We start from the raw sequence: 5,748 nt of genomic DNA, 5'->3' as shown, positions 1-5,748 counted from the left end.
GAAGAGAAAGAGCAATAAACTGCAAAGATGTCCAATTTCTTCTTATGTATAAGGGAGAGATGATGGTATATCCGGAAATGATTTCTGACCATGTAATCAGATTGTTGTCTTCTTCGATAAGAGATGCTCCTAAAACAAATGAGTAATTTGCCCATGAATTTGTCGATCCACACAAACACGGATGTTGATTGAAAGCGATGTAGTGATGAATCGTCAATGTTTTTAATCGAGATAAGCAAGCCATAAACCAGCCATTAAAATTTGACGAACTCGCCCCAAAACGACGAAGAAATATGTCAAAAGACACCAGAAACGGTGTAAAAACATCTCATTCATTACCTACTACCAAAAACTTTGAAAGAAAAAAGAATTTTTGCTCATATCTGGTCCTTTTGGACCAGATCTGAGCAAGACAGCTCAAAGGTTTTTTTTTTTCTGAGAAAGGGAGGAGAAAGAAAGAAAAGAAATAAGACGCTATATATTTCTTTTGTCAACTATGTTTATATATAATTTTGTTAATAGACACTTAATGATGATCGTCCAGTTAGAAAAGACAATATTAAGTGTCTACATAATTTTGTTAATAGACACTTAATATTGATCGTTTTTTTTCCCTTCTTGATTTTGGAGGTTGCGTTGATGCCAAACTATTAACCGCTGATCTAATTTCCATTCTTCTTCTTTTTTGTAGGAAGTGTGAAGTCGCTTGCTTCATGTCCCATTCAGTCATACCCGTTGCAGATCATGAAGCCAGAGGTTTGACTGAAGATCGTATTCGCATATCTGTGGGCATTGAGGATGTAAATGATTGATTAATGAGTTGGATTATGCGGTTAGAACTCACAGAAATAAAGTTCACTCAGGTGGTTGGTTTTTTTTTCCAGAACAATTCAGTGATCACGTTAGTCCAATACTTCCATATGATATATAAGAAAATTGAGCAAATGGATTATTTAAATTTCAGGGAATAAATATTTAATTCATTTAAATTGGTGTTTTAAGTTTAGATTTAAATATCCTTACCGAACAAAATTCACGCTGCAATCTTACAATAACTATATATATAGTTTTCTCCAACTTGTCGCCTTGTATCTCTTGTCCTTCTCATTTTAGTGAAAAAACACATTATCACGTCTACCCCTAGGAAAACCATTTATGTTGTATAAAGATCATATTAGGTGGCTGATCCACCGGCTGCCACATCTCTTGTCCCTCGTGACTCATCAAATTAAGACACCCACCATACCGTCATTGACTTGATCTAGTGGACACGTTGACCAGATGGACCAAGTCAGCTTAACCTTATGCTCTTTACAAGTATTGTTGTATGTGTCGAGAAGTGGTTCGACCACCTATAAGATCTTTGCACTATAAATACCCATACAAGGGTTCAGTGTAAATGAAGTCTGGATGTTAATAAATCTCTTCCATTTTGTGACTGCTATACTTCCCATTACTTTGAATATTTAGCATCACACTATCCATTGGGAGTTATGATCGTTCCTAGTACTAAAGTCAGTTTTTCCAGCATAATTAAAAGCACATCAATAGTTGCAATACTTGTTAATTTAATTTAAGTTTTGATCAATTGCCATGGTGCTGTCACAAATTATGAAACGTTATCAGCACGAATAGATCGATGCCGCCAATTGATAAACCAGTGTTCGGCGATGTTTATGCCAAGCTGCCGGGGATGATACCCACAAATCCATATAATCAACTTCACAATTTATATTTGTGTTTTGAGTTGAATTTGTGTTTTTGATTATATATGTAGATAGTAGTACTGACTCTGTTGCTTCTATTGATCAGGGTAGTAACACTATTAATGGAGGCAAGTTGTTCTACAAGTATTGCAAACTTGTACGAATGTTTTTGGGTAAGTGAGGGACGGTGAGAACCGCGACTCCGTAAACTTTAATAATTTTTCGCTATATTATTTTTGTTATGGTACTTACGGTTTTAATACCAGCGAAGCGAGAAATTGTTGTATCCCTAGAGGATAACATAAATTTAGTTTCTCTTGCTCTAAATAATCTCCAGAGATTTTGAAATAATTCCACCAGAAGCTGGAATTTCATCTAGCATAGTATAGATGCAAAAAGGTACGGTCCGCTAGCCGTTTGGTCCCAGAAGTGACCCATTATAAAGTGCTAGCCGGTTTCTATCAGCGGTCCCTAAAGTGACCTGTGACTGATATTGAGGAATTTTCCTATAAAGCATGTATCCATTTGCACACTTGTAAATTAATATTTCATCGACCCTGAAGGTGACGAAAATGGAGATTTGTTATTTCCTTTAAGTACCATATATATGTTTATCTTTCCTTTTGCTTTTAAGTTCTGTCTATTTTATTTCCTTGTTTTCTAAATAATGGATTCTCGAAGTAATCCCTGAGACGTTGTCGACTCCAGAAGCAGTCCAACGTGTAATCTGTGGTTTATGTGGTAATCCATATTAGTCTCCAGAAGTGGTCCATGGATTTCAGGAATAAGCCATAAAATTTTGGGTTCCCGAAGTAGCCCATGGTTACCAAATGTTTTTGTTGATTACTTTACTATTTTTCTCTCGTCTATCTTTACCAAAGGATATGGATTCCAGAAGTAATCTATCCAGTAAAGATATGTATGATGGAGATATGTGTCTTGATGAGTGCCAAATAATGTATATATTTATCCCTCTTTGATGGCATTTAACTCATCTTTTGTGCATTAATTCTACATTTTATCCCATATTCTGTATTTTCATTGTTTTCAAGAATAAATATTTTTCTTACTTAATTTTGCATTTTTAGGTAATAAATAAAGTTCGGATGACTTGCGGAGCAAAAAGAGCAGAAAAGTAGTGAAAAGCCGGGAGAAATCACGCAAGGAAGCCGCGAAGAATGGTGCGCACAACCTCATTTTCTACACACAAAAACGCCTTCGTTCTCAGCCATCAGATCAGTTCTCAGAAGCATCCGACGGTCGCTCCTTCATAGAGCATCAAAATCTGAAGTCTCTGCCGAGCACCACAGCGCTGAAATTCCAAGCCTTCAGATTAGATGGTAGTTGAATCCAACGGTTGCTCCCTTGCTGTTCATCAAAGTTTGATATCTCCGCCTTACACTACATCACCTAACCTAATCTAGCACCGTTCGTTTCGTTGTATCCCTTCATCCGACGGTCGTTCCTCGCTTGCCTCCGCATCACCGTCCGATCTACCTACCATCTTCGCATCTCGCAGCTCAGAGTCACAGAACATCAAGACTCGATGGATCCGCTCAACACTCTATAACCCTAACCTATTTACCCTAACCCAAATCGTTTTCTCCTCCTTCTTTCTTCTTCTTTCTCCCGACCTCGTCTGCAACTCCACCGAACACCATGTCCACCACCTGCTCCACCATCTCTACCACCTCACCTCTGCAGCGCCATCACTTCTTCACCATCATCACCCGACACCACACCATCCCCCTAGCCGAGTTGCTTTAACTCCTCTCACCAACTGACCTAGGTGAGGGTTGATAAAACACCTCGAATTAGGGAGAAATTGACGCAATTGGAGGCAGAGAAGGACCGAGAGAGAAGAAAAGAGGCATGGGTCACCACCAATTCAGCGGATTTGGTGAGCAATTTCGGAATTGAAAATACCTAATTTCTAATTTTAGGGTTTGAAAAAAATTGGGTATTTGTATGCTATAAATAGAGAGTGTTCTTGGGCTAGCCGAGATTCCCCCAAAATTGGGTTAGTTTAGGTTTAATTTTAATTTCAATTTCAACTGTTTAATTTTAGGGTTTCTTATAATTTGATGTTCTAATTTCTCATTCAGTTTAAAGTTAATGTTAATGTTTAAATTTGCTGTTTTCTTTAATTTCATGTCATGTTTAATGCTTGTTGTTGTGTTTAATCCATGCTGTTATAGTCCAATTCTAGGTTTATGTTAGTTTTAATTTCATGTTAATTTCATTTTCAATTTTATGTTACATTCTGTTTTGTGAGTCCCTGTTAGTGTTAGTATCCTGTTTAGGTTAATGTTGTTCACTGTTAATGCTTGATGCTCCTGTTGATGTTTGTGTAATGTTAATGTTTAGTTCACTGTTGTTAGTTTAATGGAATGCTAGGCTAGAAACCTTTCAGAGCACTGAATTGATTGAGTAATGGAAGAAATCAGTGCTCATAGCAAGCTGATTATCTTGCCATTCATTTGTATGCTTAGGTTGCATTGTGTTGATTGAGCATTGGGAGAAATTAGTGTTCATAGCAAGCTAATTCTCTTCCCATTCTATTTGTATGCCTGTATTCTTCCCTTTGACTTGCATTGTCACCATTTTCAGTTTCACCATCTCCCCTGCCCTTGGCTTAGGCCTTGGTCATTTCTATTGTTGTTGTTTAGTTCTTTGCTGTTAGTCATTGTCTTGTTTTATTGCTGCATTGCACTGTTTACTTCCCTTGGCTTGCTGCAACCCTTGTTTGCTGCTGCTGTGTTTGCTTCCCCTGCACTGCACTGTGCACTTGCAGTGCTGCTGTTGTTGCTGCTGTTTTCTCCAGCTTTGCTGCTGCAGTACTGCTGCCACTTCTTCTCCTGCTGCCTTCCTTTTTCTGCTGCTGGTGCTCCTAGGCCTGCTACCTGGTGCTGCCACTCCACTTCTCCTGCCAAGCCCAGTTCAGTTCACAGCTAAAAGGCCTAGCTAAATCAAAACTGAAGTTCAGTTCCTCAAAGGCCCAAAGGCCCAGATCCTTGACTCAAACCAAAGCCCAAACCATTCAACTGTGGGCTTAACCCAAAAGCCTAACTCAAAAGACTAAGCCCAGTTCATTCTTAGGAATAAGGCCAAAGCCAACTTCAATCACAAGCCCATTTACACTTCAAAGACCAACTGAGCCCAAGCTCAGTTCAACCCATTTCAAAGGGTATTCAAAGCCCAACAGCAATTTAGGAACCCAAAATAGCTAGAACACTTCAAAACACTCCCGATCTCTGTGGATCGACCCGTACTTGCACGAGCCACAACTGACGACCGTGCACTTGCGGTATTACTGTAGGCCCGCGTTTTCATTGCGCTTAATTTTATACATATCTCCGGGCCCACCAAGTTTTTGGCCGGGGATAATTTTTAGGACCTTTTAGAAGCCTACCAAGTTTTTGGCGCCGCTGCCGGGGATTGGTGCTGTGTTTTTCTTGTTGTTTTATTAGCTATTTTTGCATTTCACTGCATAGCATTTGCATCTGCATCTGCTTCACTTCATTTGCTGTTGGACCTGCTGTTCTGACCTGTTTTTCCTCTGTGGGACGCCACCAAGGAAAGAACCAAAACCCAACTGGGTTTTTGCAACAATATCAGAGCAGCTGGGCTGTGCTAAAAAGGTAAGCCTAAACCCATTCCATTGAGAGAACCCAACCTGTGGGCTTCCAAATTTCTTTAATTGTGGGCTTGTAATAATTAACCCAATTTTTTGGGCTTTTTATTTTTCTATTTTGGGTTTGTAATAATTTATTTGTGGGCTTGTTGTTTAATTTGTGGCTTGTATTTATTTTGTGTGGGCTTGTTTAAATTCTTCCATTGGACTTGTATTTTGGACTCTGGGTTTAAACCCAGCTGAGCTTATAACTGATTGTGGACTTGTATTCCACTCAAAGTGGACCTCGAAACCAAAGTTTTAAAACAAACGTCGGGCCTTAACCAACTGGGCCAAATTAAACTTTCAAATTAAAACTTAGTGTTTTTGAGCCGCAGCCTTCCTTCCATTCCATTAGAGGACAAACAG

The sequence above is a fragment of the Papaver somniferum genome, chromosome 7 (genome assembly GCF_003573695.1).
Source record: "Papaver somniferum cultivar HN1 chromosome 7, ASM357369v1, whole genome shotgun sequence".
NCBI classification, from domain to species: Eukaryota; Viridiplantae; Streptophyta; class Magnoliopsida; order Ranunculales; family Papaveraceae; genus Papaver; species Papaver somniferum.
The sequence above is the reverse complement of the archived record's forward strand: the minus strand, read 5'-3'. Positions refer to the sequence as shown.